Source organism: Phoca vitulina, unplaced genomic scaffold (assembly GCF_004348235.1).
Source record: "Phoca vitulina isolate PV1807 unplaced genomic scaffold, GSC_HSeal_1.0 scaffold6, whole genome shotgun sequence".
Lineage (NCBI taxonomy): Eukaryota > Metazoa > Chordata > Mammalia > Carnivora > Phocidae > Phoca > Phoca vitulina.
This window is the reverse complement of record NW_022589709.1, coordinates 3,617,919-3,634,330: the sequence shown is the minus strand read 5'-3', so window position 1 is coordinate 3,634,330 and position 16,412 is coordinate 3,617,919. Positions and strand designations below refer to the sequence as shown.

The following is a 16,412-nucleotide window of genomic DNA, read 5'->3' as shown; positions in this document are numbered from 1 at the left end:
ATACACTGTTTCATCTGATGTTCATAAGCTTCTTTTAATAGCAAAAGGTATTTTACCTATGTAGCATGATGGTTTATTGAGATTTACTGCAGAATGATAATCTACTGAGATATTTCTCTGTGTCCATTTCTTGTCTATCGGAAAAAAAATGAATGGTATTTACCCCTCCCCAAAGGGCCTTTGTTCCAGGGCCAAAAAGGAAAGCTGCTTGACAGGGGTAGAAATAGGAGGGCTCTGATTACAACCCCAAATCACACTTGTAAGTCCTGAAGGCTTTGTCCAGGGTCAGGAGAGATGGGCTCTTTCTAATAGGGCTGTAAATACTCAGCCAGCAGCCCAGAGGGGATTTGGGCAAGGCATTCTAGGAGCAACTAATCTGCACCTAACTAGGTTATTCCAGAGTGGAGAGGAGTGGTCAGTCACTCGGTCCTTTGGTGCTTTGAGGGTAATCTAAGGTAAGATTCCTCAGGCCAGTGGGTGGGGGAATAAGAGTTGACCCTCCTCACACCTCGGGCCTATGAGGCATGGCCTCAAGAACCTCAGCAGCAATCCATCTTTACCCATCTTTGGGTAATGCTTTAATAGAAATCAATGCACAATGTTCTGGGGAACTCCATTAGATTTTTAAAAGGTCCGTATACATGGTTTATAGCTGCCATCTATATGAAGATTGCAAATAAAAGCTATTCAAGCTGTATTTAGTCAAAAATAAGAATTTTTTAATAGAATAATATGATGTCGGTTTCTTCTCTATCAGATAACAGAACCCTCTCAGCATTATAAAATAGAAAATGTATTTAGGATAGAAATGAACTGTGGGAGTTGCTGGGGAAGAAATGGTCTGAAAAGGGCAACTGGAGGATCAGAAAAGTCACTAACCAGCATTCCTGGAGCCTACGCTGGGGGGATGAGCCAGAATGGTCGGAAGCAATGAGGGTACTGTAAAGCATATGCCTACTAATGCCAACGTCGACATTGCCTGTTATATCTCTTCTCCCTTTGTAAGAGTCCCACTTGCACCCATTCAAAGAACAGAAATGAACCCCCAAATTCTACCTTTTGGAGGAGTTATGATGTTTTGGCTTACACTGGAGAGAAAAGGGTCCTCATTCAACCGCCTCATTTTCATGCCTGTACGTAAGAAGTGACAATGGTATTCTAGTTTTACTTCTCTGCAGGAGTTCTTGTCTCAAGCAGAATAAGCCTTCAAGTCTCAACTTAGTTGATTGTGACTTTATTGATTTTACAAAACTTCCAGAACAGTGAATGGGTAAGTGATGGTTTTGAAACATGTTTTCGAGTTCTCCCACAAAAGGTGGGATGTAATTCAACCTCCCCTTGATTACAGGCTGAGCACAGTGCCTTCTTCAAAGGGATAGAATGCAGCACAAGAGATGCCACGAGACCTAGGAGGTTAGATGGCAAAAAGCAATACAACTTCTACTTGGCTTTTTCTCTCTCTTTAGAACATGTGCCTCTGGAACCCTGAGCTATCATGTAGGAATTCCAATTACCCTGAAGCCGCCATGCTAGAGAGATTACATAGACCTTGCAGAGATAGAGAGAGATGTTGGAGGAGCCCTGGTTGATCCAGCCCTCAGCTGTTCAAGATTCCCAGCCTAGGCAAGGAGCAGTTTTCAAATGACTCCCCTCTCCAGCTGCCAAGCTGCCCCCGCCCACACCAAGGAGAGCAGAAATGAGGTCTCCACTGAGCGCTCTTCAAAATGCAGTTGTGTGAGCAAAAGAAATGTTATGACAAAAGTCATAAGTTTTGGGGTGGTTTATTATGGAGCCATACTGAAACAGGATGCAAAGCAATTTTCCAAATAAGCTATAGAGTTCTAACTTAGAGTAAAGTAGAGCTACCAAAGATAAAACTGCCTATATACCAACACATCGCTATGGAAGTTCATTCATCTGTGTCACTCATCTATCCATCCAACAAATATATATGAACTGTCTGTGTGCTGCGGATTCAGTGGCAAAGACAGAATGATCTCTGCCTTGATGGAGTCTCATGCTTTAGATTACTGTGGATTAAAGAGACATTGAAGGAGTAATTTATGAGTGTTACAAAAGGGGAAGCCTGGGATGCTCTGTCAGATAGTAAGTCATATGTCTTTTCTAGAAATTTCTTAAAGATGTGTTCCTCTTAACTAGTAAGAGTCCTTTAGAATCTGGCAATGTTCTGGATATACAGAGCAAAAGAAAAGATGGCAATTTACAACTTCAGCAAATGCAGGCTACCTGTGTTATAGAGGTGTATGGTAGCTGCTTTCAACTGTGGCAGTCAGCTGTCCTTCCTCTGAATCAAACATACATAAACAAGATGCTAATTGTATGCTCTTTCCTGAGCCTACTTTGAAATTATTTATAATGATGAAACTGTAAGATCATCTTGTCTAAGAAACACTGCTGTGCAGAGTGGCCATAGGTTGGTTGCAAATCGAAATTACATACAAGGTCTATATTAGAAGCTAAAAGCTTTCTCATCAGGCCACTGATAATGAAGTTTGCTAACCATTCTAGGGCATAAAGTAGAATTATGAAAACTGATTCAGTCTAATTATCAAAGGGTTGGAGTTTTTCCGCTATTCTCAAAATGTAGCTATTGAAGCGGCTTGAAAACTCGTTGTCCAGAATTTAAATTGCCTATTGCCAAGGCTCAGTGACTGTTCCAGGAATGAACAAAAGTGCTTAAAATCTTCCGACTGTTTGATTACAGGTACCTATCCGCCGTTTGCTCGGTCATGTACAACTGTGCAATTAAAACAAATGGTGGCACATAAAAGGCTGACTGAGGTAGATTTGGCCAGTGGGCAGAGAGCCGGTCTGTTAGAAGGAAGTGCCAAGCACAGTAGGGAAAACAACGAACACAAAAGACACACAGGCCCCCATGCAACATACCCTCTTGGAGCTTACAGTCTAGTCGGGGAGAAAGACCAGTAAATGGCATCACTAAGACAGTGTGTAAGAGCTGTGTTGCAAAGAAGCAATTCAGCGTGGCGTGGGATGACGGGACGCTACCCTGAAGAAGCAGCCTCTAAGCTGAAGGCTGTGTAGGAGTCAGCTAGGCCAAGGTGTGGGGGAGAGGGGAGAAGAAAGCCTGGTTCAGGCTGAGTCAGGTACAAGCTAGGACACTAGAAAGACTCAAATTGTTAGAGGAACTAAAAAAAATTTCAGAATGGTTGGAAGATGAGGAGGCAAAATAGTGTGAGAAGAGGCTGGACAGATAGGGAGAAGGCCAGCTGGGTCATGAAGGACCTTGTAAGCCATTTTAAAGAGGTTCGACTTTCTGTGCCTTAGATTTCATTTCTAACATGAAAAAGAGGAGTTTAGCTAGCACCTCAGATTTGTTCTTTAGAAAGATATTCAATTTTATGAGGATCTCTAAAAATCAGGTAAATGGAAGAATCAGTTCTTCTCTGGCCTTAGGTCACGACAGCAGAGAACATGGAGTTGCCATTCTCATGCTCACATTTTTGTCTTCCCAAGACCGGTAGCAGTTTATTCCTTTTTGCACTCAGCCCTGACCTCTCTCTGCCCAGCAGATTGGAGAGGGAGGCCACAGAATGAAGTCTAAAAGCTTGGAAAATATCATTTTTTGTTCTTAAGAGGGAATCATGCAGCAAAAAGGATAAGGATTACTGTTTCAGAAAAGCACAAGACTAAGTAAATATTGAGAGTTTAGAATTGTCAAAGATTTTATTTTTAGCATGAGAAAGACTCCTGCACAGAACATTTATTCCTTTTATGTGGGTCTCGGAAAAATCACGTATCTTGTAGTTTACTAGTTTACTATACAGCACATGTGAATACACTACCAGCACTTGGTAGCAACCATTTTTACTACAGGCAAAGTGATTACACATCTGTAAATTTACCAAGTAATGGAATGACCTCCTCCCCTGAATGTTGTTGACCTCTTTGCAGAAAGCGCCTTACTCAAGTGTAGGATGCTTCCTAGATTGAGTGCTAGACATTTAACGCACCTAGCATGGTACTAGGGAGTGAGAAAAATAAGAGATGAATTAAATACAAGTCATAGTCCATCGAAAATCCAGACATAGGCTTATGACATGGGGCAGGCAGGGCTTCAAGAGCAAAATCTTTACACTCGCCTGTTTCCTGAACCAACCAGGGAAAACTCATAATAAAGAAACCCCTTAACACTAAGCAAAAAGACAAGTATTAGTATTAGTTCTCTATTGCTGCTATAATAAACTACCACAAATTAGTGGCTTAAAACAACACAAATTACCTTATATTTACAGTTCTAGAGATTAGAAGTCTAAAATGAGTCTTACGGGCCAAAGCCAAGGTGTCAAGAAAGCTGTGTTCCTTCTGGAGGTTTTAGAAGATCCATTCCTCTCCTTTTCCTGTTTCTAGAGGCTTTCCCAATTCCTCGGCTCATGGACCCCTTCCCATCACTCAGTCCTGTTGTCTCATCTCCTTTTCTGACCTTCCATCTCTCCCTTATAAGATTCCTTACAGGGGTTTCTGGGTGGTGCAGTTGGTTAAACACCCAACTCTTGGTGTCAGCTCAGGTCATGATCTCACGGTTGTTAGATGGAGCCCCACATCAGGCTCCGTGCTCAGTGAGGAGTCCACTTGGGATTCTTCCTCTCTCCCTCTCCCTCTGCCCCTCCCACTCATGTTCTCTCTCCCTCTTCATCTCTCTCAAATAAATAAATAAATCTTTATTTTAAAAAAAAAAAGAATCCTTGTAATTACACTGGGCCCACCCAGATAATCCAGGATAATTTCCCTGTTTCAGGATCCTTACCCTACATCTATAATGTTCTTCTTCTTTTTTTCTTTTACCTCAATATAAATGTAAAAAGGCAGGGAAATCCTTAATTTAATCATATCTCACCATCCCTTCTGCCATGTAAAGCGACACTGTCACAGGTTCCAGGGGTTAGGACATGGATATCTTTGGAGGGCCATCATTCTGCCCACCACAACAAGAAGAGAAGAATCTGTAAAGTCGGAGAGGGCAAGATTCTGTCGGGTTTGTTCAACATCATCCCCAACACAGTACCTGGCTCATCATCAGTAATCAGCATACACCAGCTGAGTAACTGAATAAATAAATAAGGAAAGATAAATGATGTGCTATTTCCTGCACTAACTCCTCTTGTGAATAAGGAATAGATGGTTCCAAAATCTGTAATTTGCTGTCTCTTAAAAATCTGAAGGACTGAATGGGTACTGAGTGTCAGTTTGGGAAGATGAAAGAAAAAGTTTTGGAGACTAATGTTGGTGAAGGTTGCACAACAGGATGAATGTATTTAATGCCACTGAACTGTACACTTTAAAATGGCTAAAATGGTCAATGTTATGTATATTTTACCACAATAAAAGAATATGAAGAAGTCAAGTCAAGAAAAAAATTATACAATGGGCCTTTACCAAAACAATACCTGACCTGGATATCCCTCCTAGAATAATTTCCTGGAGAGAAAGGTGTGGAAAATCCTCAATCCTGGGGCTGAATCTTCTTCTCATCATTTTGTTTTTCTCCTAAAGCATTAGAATTTGTGACAGGTCATGTTCACTATGAAAAAATGTTTTCCTTTTGCTTTTTGAGTTACACTAATGTAGGAGAGATGAGTCAAGCAAGCGGATTTTTATTTGGGCCTTTGGTTAGTTTATTTTTCTAAGTATTTTCATTTGTCTACATCATGATTTTAAACTCATACACATACACACACTCCCTCTCTCTAACACACCTACACACTCACGCACAAACCTGCACAAGAAGTCAGAGCTTTGCTCAGACCCAACAACTCTGTGAAGTGAATTTTTCATTGATTTATCAGTTCATTTGAGCAAACTGCAGACACAGCCTCGGAAAGACCATTCTCAGAATAGATGGTCAACTTTTATCCCAGAGCAACAACTAGGAACCAATTAGAGCCATTCTCTTCAATGGGGCTTATTATTGGTGCTAATCTGTGAATAGAAGTGTCCAATTGTGAGAAAGGTTAGCAACCCCAAATAACATGCCCATAAGGTTTATTAGGCTTCTGCCAACACCTTTAGGCTGCCTTAATTGCTTCTTCAGGGCTGGTTTCACACAGAGAATGGAGTCATTTCCAGTGCTCTAGCCTAGTTCTCTCAGCTTCAGGTGTGGAAGGCAGGGAAGAGCACAGAAAACTTGGGTCACTCTACTCAACCTATAAGAGGTATTTTAAGGAACTTACACAACATTGCACAACTAAAGTCAGTAGAACAGAACCTGGGGCCCAAATCTGTCTTACTCAAAGTCTATTACATTTCTACTACATCACACACTAACCCACTACTGAAGAGTCAGCCCTCAGAAAAAGAACAAGCCAATGTGTGCCCTCCACAAATATTATTCAGTTCTTCCTATCCTGGCCCCCTTTCAGCAGCCCTCCTTCTCATACTCTTACAGGAGTCCAGTCCCCTGCCACACACACCCGTTAAGGAATAAAGCAGTTGGTGAAACGAACTTTTAAGTCAACTACAGCTAGAACTAACTGTGTGCTTACTCTGTTCCTGGACCTGTGTTAAATGTCTCACATGTGTTATGAAAAATATTTTGTAAAGTCTTATTCTTAGATATGATTGGTGACGCTGAGGTCTGAGAAATCACCAGCAAAACCAGAGCCTGAATTTATGACACCAGACCGAGTTCCAGGCCTTTCTATTCCACCACATTGCCCTTAGGGCCAAAACATACAACTCCATCTTCCTAACCACAGTGAATGTCAGTAAGTGGAGTACAATATTGACTTTGTCATATAAACAAAGCAGGCAAGGGAGAGAGTAGAGATGGCAAAAGAACAAGAAGCCCTTAGCCAAGGGAAGAAAGGACTTTTCTACGAACAAAGCTCTCTTACATTTTGCTCTCAAAGAATTTCTTTATAGCAGCAAGGACTCTATGAAATACATTTGTGTTGGAAAGCACAAGAATGTATCAATATTTCTTCTGTGTTTTCTGTCTTGGGTTGAAGGAGCGTGGCAGAAATTGTTCCTTCCAGCAGGAAGCTAACCCTGATTCTAGTAGATAAATAAGATAAGATGGATCCAGAGTCAGTCTTCATAGTCCCAAAGTCCTCTTGCTCCTCTGACGAACATCTCAGAAAACTAGATCAGACGTTTCCTAAGAGATTTTCTCACAAGAGGTTCATTATTCTTTGAATCAGGCTGGAGTAAAAATCCCCCTGTGAAACGGAGGGGGGGGGTGCTACCCCTTGGATAGCTTAATGTTATTTCCTGTCTCAAGATCTCCAGGGCTGAGAGTGCTCACCCTTGAGCACCCCTTTGCAAAGTCGGTAAGGGGTGTGGTATGCAAGGAAAAAAGACTTTTCATAGAGATTTGGAGCAAGAGAATATTCAAGCTGGATCTTGATTTTTCTTTTCTCTTATTTTCTCTTCTTTTCTCTTCTTTTCTCTTTTCTTTTCTTTCTTTTCTTTTCTTTTCTCTTACTAAGCCAATGAAACCACCCAAGAAATTGCTTCTACAGACCAAAAAAAACTGAAGGTTTGAAAGGAGGGATTCTAAGCACTTACTTTTTGGCTTTGTGAAAAGAAATCTTTTTCTCTGAAATTAAGCACAGAAGCAAGCTAACACCACCAAACCAGTGGTAAACAACTTTGACAGAAACTAATCAGGACAAATCAGTGTGGCAGGGATATTTGGTCCCCTTTGAAAGTGCCGGAAAATCATACAATTGTCAGACAGTAAGTGTCTAGCCTGCAAGCCAGGACAATGCAGGAAACTTCTCATGGATGAAATTAATACACAGAAAATCCCTCAGTGGGCAGCAGGTACTTTCCAGGGAAGTTTGCGCCTGAGCTTAGGAAGAATCAGAGTCAAATGCAACAGACAGTTCTGGGACAGAGCTAAGCTGACCAACAACATGGTTTTTATGCCTATCACTTGAACTTGTAAAATTTAAAGAGTTGAAGAGAAGAATTAAATCTTCCACTGACAAGTCTCCTGGAGAGCTTTCTGTTCTCTTGCTGGTTATGGCATTTGAGAACCCCAAGCAAAGTGGTCCTAGTGGAATGTGCAAGGAAAATTCCACTTCATCTGACTGACATTAAGTTAGAGTTAAATTGTGAAGTTAGCAGAAGCCTCGTGATATAACTGGAAAATAAAACACCTGGGTTCCCATACTGGCCTGGCCGCCATCTCCATGCGGAATCAATGCTAGACCTTATTTTTAATCTCTTCTGCAAAATGAGCGTTTTGATTAGATTGTCTCTAGCATTCCTTTAGGCCTTCACAATCTAGATTTCTAAATTCATCTCTGGCCCCTTTTATTTCCCTCTATTCCAAGTCCTTCTCTCCCAGTTTTGTCACTTGCCTACTACATTTCAAGGCAGAAGACTGACCCATGTTAATGTCTGTAAATGTTATTTGATTCAAAATACACACACACACACACACAGCCAAAAGGATAAACGTTTTATGATCTTCATTTTGCAGATGCAAAAGCTGAGACTCAGAGAGATTAAAGCATTTGCCCAAGATCAAAGTTCAAGAAGAGTGTTATATCAGAATTTGAATCCAGGACCATCTAACTCTGAAGTTCACATTCTCCTTGCTATATCTTACAGTCTCTCTCTGTGGCTCTGGACCTTTCCTATGAGTCCCAGGGCAAATGGCTCTTTTTCTCTCAGCTTGAAACTCCTAAGGAACAAACCTCTGTTCCCCATCAAAGCCTATTTGTCCTATCTCTGATTTCCTCAAATGCCTATCAGTTTTGCACACATTTTCTTTATAACTGGGAGAGGATAACCTATTCTAATAACCTATTCTAACCCATTTATAAAAAAGAGGAAGAGGGGCACCTTGGCGGCTCAGTCCATAAAGTATCCTACTCCTGGTTTTGGCTCAGGTCATGATCTCAGGGTTGTGAGATTCAGCCCTGCATCGGCTTCCACACTGAGTATGGGGCCTGCTTAAGATTCTCTCTCTCCCTCTCCCTCTGCCTGTCCCCTGCTCACACACGCACGCTCTCTCTCTCTCTCTAGAAAAAAAAAGAAGAGGAAGAAACTGAAGCCCAGACAGGAAACATTTTGCTCATACAGAGTATTTACACATAAGACCCAAATATAACCCATCAAACCCAGCTATCACATTTTAGGCTTTTTTAAGCTTTAAGCTGTCACACAGTCATGACTGCTAAAATATCACTGAATTATCTCTGATTAATGAATTAATTCTCTTGGTAATATTTTTTACAAATAAGATACATCCTCTTCCATAATAAAAGGAATACATGTTTATTTTTGACTATTTGGAAACTAAAGCAAAGTAGGACAAGAAAGAAATCCATTCGTAAATCACTCAAAGAAGAACACTATTAATTTTACCAAATTTATTTCCAGTACTTTTTTCTTTCTCTTTCTTTTCCTTGGCATCATTTCAGTTTTTTTTTTATAAAACTTTTTTTCTGATTATAAAAATAACATGTGGTCTACAAAGAGATACCACTGCACACCCATCAGAATGACTAAAATTTAAAAGATTCACACCATCAAATACTGGCAAGGATATGGAGCAACCAGAACTTGCTTACATTGTTGGCAAGAGTATAAAATGGCTCAACCACTTTGGGAATGGGCTTGGCGGTTTCTTACAAAACAAAATATATACTTACTCTATGACCCAGAACTACACCCAGGTATTTACCCAAGAGAAAAACATATGTCCACAAAAAAAATGTATAAGAATGTTCATAACAGCTTTATTTATAATAGCCAAAAACTGGAAATAGCTTAGATGTCCATCAATAGGAGAATGGAAATACCAACAGTGGTACATTTGTCCCACCCCAGCAACAGAGAGGAACTCTGTTGGTTCCTGCATGGTCTGGACCTCATGGTCCAGAGAGGAACTCTGCATGGTCAAATCTCAAAAACATTATGTTGAAGGGGTACCTGGGTGGCTCAGATGGTTAAGCATCTGCCTTCGGCTCAGGTCATGATCTCCAGGTCCGGGGATCAAGCCCCATGTCGGCTTCCCAGCTCAGCGGGGAGTCTGCTTCTCCCTCTCCCTCTGCCTCTCCCCCTGCTTGTGCTCTCTCTCTCTCTCAAATGAACAGATAAAATCTTTAAAAAAATTTTTTAAAAAGGGGTACCTGGGTGGCTCAGTCATTGAGCATCTGCCTTCTGCTCAGGTCATGATCCTGGGGTCTTGGGATCAAGCCCCACATAGGGCTCCCTGCTCTGCAGGAAGCCTGCTTCTCCCTCTCCCTCTGCTTGTGTTCCCTCCCTCGCAGTGTCTCTCTCTGTCAAATAAATAAATAAAATCTTTTTTTAAAAATTTTTTAAAAAACATTGTTGAATAAAATAACTTTATATAAAAGCCTACATACTATATGATTCCATTTACATGAACTTCTGTGACAGGCAAAACTAACCCGTCCTGGAAAAAAATGAGCACAGAAGTTGCTTTGTGGAAAGGGACTGACCGGGAATGAAGGAAGTTTCCAAGGTGATGACAATGTTCTGTATCTTGCTAAGGATTTGTCAGGTGGATGCATTTGTCAGAACCCACTGAATGGTACATAGAATTTGTGCACTCCATCGCAAGTAAATCTTACCTTATAAGAAAAAAAAGGTACACAACAAATACTGAATTTTAACAATAAGCATAATGAAGTATTTGGGCACAGGTACATTGAGGCCAACAACTTATTTTGAAATGTATCAAAAAATAAAATGGATAAATAGAGAAATGGGTAGTTAAGTGATGGAGTGTAGTAAAATGTTCATTGTAGAATCTAGATGGTGGATATATGGGTATTCACTATAAAATTCTTTCATATTTTCTGTATGTTTGAGAATTGTCATAATACAGGGGGGAACGTAGGGAAAAAAAGTAGAAAGTGTGGGAAACTCAAGATGTTCAAAGAAAATAAGACTCTTCCAAAGCACTAATACCCAACAACAATATTGAAAACAACAGTGAATTGCTTTCCATCCTTTTTTTAATATTTATGGGTATGGGTAGGTGTTTTACAAAATTAGTACCAAACAGGTATAAATCTTCCTATTATGAAGTAGCATTTTATGAACGGCACTTTCCCAACTATTCTTCAAAAATATTGTATTATAATTTATTTAAATTTATTTTGGATATTTTAGGTTATTTTTCACTGCTATAAATAAGTTTGATGAACATGCACAAGTAAATAGATATTTTGCCTAGGGCGTTGTAGCTACCTAACACTGTTACCAAAAGGAAATACTTTTCAAAGCAATACAACACTGTGGTTTAAAGGGTGGAAATACATCTGGCTCCACCACTACTAACCTGTCTCCTTAGGAAATGTACTAAGTCTCCCTAGAGCTGTTTCTTCTTCTGTGCTCCAAGGTAGTATTCTGGAAAGTGCCTAGCACTGTGCCTGGCACATAACTAATGCTAAATAAATGACAGCTATTATTATTTCACCCAGTCATGTTATTTGTGCACAGTGACAGCTAATTGAGAATATTTCTGACAAAAGAAATATTCAGGGAGACACAGCAAAAACCATAGATATGACAAAAAACCCATCTAATTTGACTTAGTATCACCACATCTTGCAGTTTCAATTCTATAAGAGGTACTCAATAAATATAAGCCGAATAAATTGGTGATGAATGAATGTATAAATAAGAGGGCAGCTACCTGACTTTAATTCACCTAGGCATGAGGGCAGGCTCAACTTCCCTTGTAAGCTTTTCCTGGCCCTGTCCCTCTGGAAGCAGCTGAATACATCTCTCTTTGTTAGCTGAAATTACATGGGATGCCTCAACTTGGAGACCAGAGTTCAAAGTCTGGCCTCTATCTCTAATTAGCTGTGTCTTCGGACTAAGATACTGGTAAAAAAAAAAAAAAAAAAAATTCGCATTATGCTATGACTATTACGATAGTCTCTAATGAGGGAGGGGTACAGAGCATGTCATGATCCCCCTTGTTCAGATGTGGAAACTGAGGCACAGAGAAGTGAAATGATTTATCCAAATTTCCTCCTCCAGACCAAGAGGCAGTCAGGTAAACAACCTCCACAGGCCCTTCTGGCTCCAAGGGGCTTAGGCTGCAAGTAGCTTCCGCCATAGACTATCCTTCATGCCTCATCTTCCTGTGTTCCCTCCCCCTGCTCCCTTCCCCAAAGCCAGCAGCTGTGCCAGGCTGTGCTGGGGATTTTTGACAACAGAGGGGGCTGCCAAGCCAAACTGGGCTTTCTCCAAATAAAGAAGAGAAGCATGCCTGCCTGCTGAGATGCAGCCTGAGTTCCTCATTCCATCCTGAGTTCTGGGAAGCCTCTTTGGTCACAGTAGTACAAAATACTCTTGGAATCAGTGGTACAAAATATAATCCGTGAGGAATATGTGCTCTGGTCCTCGCTCTGCCAGTAACAACCTGTCACCCCAGGAAAGTCCCTTCATAGAAATGTAAAAAAGTCCTAGCTCAGGGGTTCTCAAACCTGGCTGCACATCAGAATCTCCCAGGCCGTTTACTGAACATACACAATCCAGGCAGATACCAGCACGGCCCAGCCACGGTCAACCCCACTGTGTTCTTAGACATGGCCATGCAAGGCGAGCCCTTGGGCCGCATCTCCTTCATGCTGTTTGCAAACAAAGTTCTAAAGACAGCAGAAAACTTTCATGCTCTGAGCACTGGGAAAAAGGATTTGGCTCTAAAGGTTCCTGCTTTCACAGGATTATTCTGGGATTTCTGTGCCAGGATGGCGACTTCGCATGCCATATTGGCACTGGTGGCAAGTCCATCTATACGGAGAAATTTAATGACGAGAATTTCATCCTAAAGCATATGGGTCCTTCCATCTTGTCCATGGCAAATGCTGGACCCAACACAAATGGTTCCCAGTTTTTCCTCTGCACTGCCAAGATGGAGTGCTTGGATGGCAAGCCTGGTCTTTGTCAAGATAAAAAAAGGCATGAATATTGTGGAAGCCATGGAGCACTTCGGGTCTAGGAACAGCAAGACCAGCAAGGTCACCATTGCTGACCATGAACAAATCTAATAAATCTGATTTGTGTTTTAACCATCAGACCATTCCTTCTGTAGCTTAGATGAGCACTTCTTCACCCTCACCTGCTCAAGATATTCTATAATCTTTGTGTTCTCATTGCAGTTCTGTGGGTTTCATATTTTGCTTATCCCCCTCCAACTCTAGTGGGATTGCAGAGTTAAGTTCATCATATAAAATAAGAACTAAACCAAAAAAAAGAAGAAGGAGGAGAAGAAAACACACAATCCAGGGCCCCATCCTAGACCTATTAATCTCCCAGAATCTCCAGGGGTGTAACCTGGAAATCTATAACTTGCCAATTTAAGCCCAGGACTTTCTAATACAGAGACATTTTGGGGAGCCACTAAATTAAATAAATTCAAGGTTCTTTTTTTTTTTCCTTCTGAGATGTAAACTCGAAATGTGTCAACCTCTCTCCTGCTCCCATAAAATATAACTCCTTTTATTTCTGGTTTATTGTTCATCAAATGCTTAGAGAACTGTCTTATGATTTGAAGGCAGAAATACAGCAGAAATAGAACATGAGCCACAAATATGAGCCACATTTTAATTTTACATTTTCTAGTAGCCACTTAAAAAAAAAGTTAAAAGAGGGGCGCCTGGGTGGCTCAGTTGGTTGTTTCTGCCTTCGGCTCGGGTCATGATCCCGGGGTCCTGGGATCGAGCCCCACATCGGGCTCCCTGCTCAGTGGGGAGTCTGCTTCTCCCTCTGACTCTCTCCCCACCTGTGTTCTCTCTCTCACTCTCTCTCTCTAAAATAAATAAATAAAATCTTTAAAAAAAAGTTAAAAGAAACAGGTAAAATTAAGTTTAATAGCATATTTTATTGAACCCAATATATGCAAAATATTATCCATTTCAACTTGTAATAGATGTAAAAATTATTGAGCTATTTTACATTTTTTTCTTTTGTGAGGTCTTCATGATCTTGCATGTATTTTACTTGTACAACATTCAATTTTTTTTTATTTTTTTATTGTTATGTTAATCACCATACATTACATCATTAGTTTTTGATGTAGTGTTCCATGATTCATTGTTCTGCTCTATAGCCACATGTAGCCAGTGATTACCCATATTAGTCAGAGCTGTTAAACCACATCAATAGGAGGTAGTGCAATAATCAATTAGCAGTGTCCATGATGAGCAGGAGTTTGGGGGGGAGGCACACGTGACCTCTAGTTGTCATCACTGGGTAGTGAACACCAAATGACCTGATTTCTAGTTCCCTAGAGATCAGGCAAAAGGACAAAGGTCAGAGGGGACTCAGCCTAGGACTCACTCATGAGGAGGAGACAGAGATCCACACTAGTAGTTAGTGGTTAGAAGCACTGCAATCAAGTATAACAAACATTAAAATAAGTAAGACAAAGATTTAGCCAGGAATGAGTAGAATAAGCCCAAGCACCAGCACTTGAGAATGTAGGTTGTATTCATTTTATGAAAATAATCTTCCTAACTCAGGGTCAGTCTAATGGGCCTATTGAAGGGCTACTGATTGATTTATAAGGAACATTCACAGTGTGGTTGAATATCCACTGGAGAGATAGTCAGCTGATATACACTGCAGAACAAGTAGGGAAGGAAGGTGCCTAGACCATGAAAATAATAATGTAATCAGTAATAAGATTACTGTACAGTAAAAGATCATATTTAAAAATTATAATTTAAAAAAGCACATTACTATCCATTTTCGTTTGTTCCTTATGATATGGGCAGGCAGGTGGGGTACATGTCCCCATTTCAGACGGAAACGGAGGTTGAGAGAGGTATGTGTTTGCCTAAGTCTCACAGCCAGGGAGTACACAGCGTAGTTTCTCCACGTGAAGCTCTCTGGTCCATATGGGAATTCAACCCTGGCCTCATTATCAGTGAACTCTGGCCAGCTCCTTAGCTGATGCAGCTATGAATATCATTAATTCACTTTTCAAAGGCCTTTCCTCTTCTAATAGATTAAGTCCCTGTTAGCTTTCTGTCCAACCCCTCCTCTGTGTCTGCCTCTGCACCACCTCTGCCCCTCAGCTGTCTCTAATCATACGTTTCCCTGGAAGGTATAAATGCCTTTGCCTGGGGCAAGGATGCCTTTTCTACAGCTGACAGCCAGCTGGTAAGACCAGAGCAGCACTTTCCTCTGAGGGCTGAGTCCGTATAACAACTTGCAAAGTCACTCACGGAGGCATGGAAGGGTTTTGAACAGAAAAGTCATATGATGAAATGAGCCGGTGTGTAAGGCAGAGGGACAGTTGAAGAGGAAAGAGGAAGAACCAGAAATAAAAAGAGGAAGAAGGGAAGAATAGTAATAGTTAATATTGGCTCTTTTTTTCATTCAGCTCTTAGCTTCTATGACTTCCTCAGAGAGGCCTTATCGGTCCAATCTACCTAACGTAGCCTTCCCATCACGCTATCAGACAATCATCCTTTGATTTCTGCACACCATCTGTCACTCTCAGATGTCTTTGTTATTACCTGTCAATATCCAGGTTGACTATAAAGTCCATGAATGCACAAACCTTACCTATTTTATTCACTGTTCTATCTGCAGATACTGTAACCACACCCAGCCCATAGTTTACTATTATTTTAATGAATGAACCAGAGGCTGGACTAAGTACTTAACACCATTTACAAGTTATTATCTCTGAATCATCACATTCATCCAAGGAATCAAGTCTTACATCTGCATTTTACATGTTTTAATAATCTAAGCATGATGTGATAAGTGTTTATAATCTGCATATTGTAAATTCACTAGTGATTTCCTAATCCCCCAGATCCAAAACCCTTTTCTTAAAGAAACCTTTCCTCATTCATTCCAGCCTTGTTTCCACACTGGAGACTGTTGACCCTGGGTTCCTCCTAGAAAATCTCTTTTGGATTCCATTCAGTCAGTCATTTAACAAAAGTTTGTTAAGCACTGACTACATGCCAATCACTATTGTAAGAGCTGAGGGTGCAAAGTTCTGGCCAAGCAGAAATTGGGAAGAGGCCTAATACAACAATGCTGTTTTTCTCCTCATCATTTGTTTTCAACTTTTTCCACTCACTGGTCCCCAGTTTTCCTCAGTCTCTCAAATGTGAGTATCCCAAGGTCCAGCTGTAGGCTTCTTTCTGTGTACATTCCCACCTGAAATGGCGACTTCAATCTACGATTGCCTCTTAAGTAGTCACCTATATGCAAATGCCTTCTAAATCAATATTCTCCAATGCAAACCTTTCTCCTAAACTCCAAATCTGCATCTCTGTTCTACCAAAACATCCCATCATCACCTCTTCTCAATTCAAATGGAATCCATCCGGTACCCTGTCTTACCAAATTAGCCTGAATTCCTGGCATCTATTCCCTCAGAGAGGTCACAAGGGAGAAACCAAAGAGACCCAATA

At 40.8% G+C, this 16,412-nt stretch overlaps 1 pseudogene; it reads left to right on the top strand.

Moving 5' to 3' along the window:
• Nucleotides 1-13,022, top strand: part of LOC116631982 — a 40,968-nt pseudogene extending 27,946 nt beyond the window's left edge.
• The last annotated feature ends 3,390 nt before the right edge of the window (nt 13,023-16,412 follow it).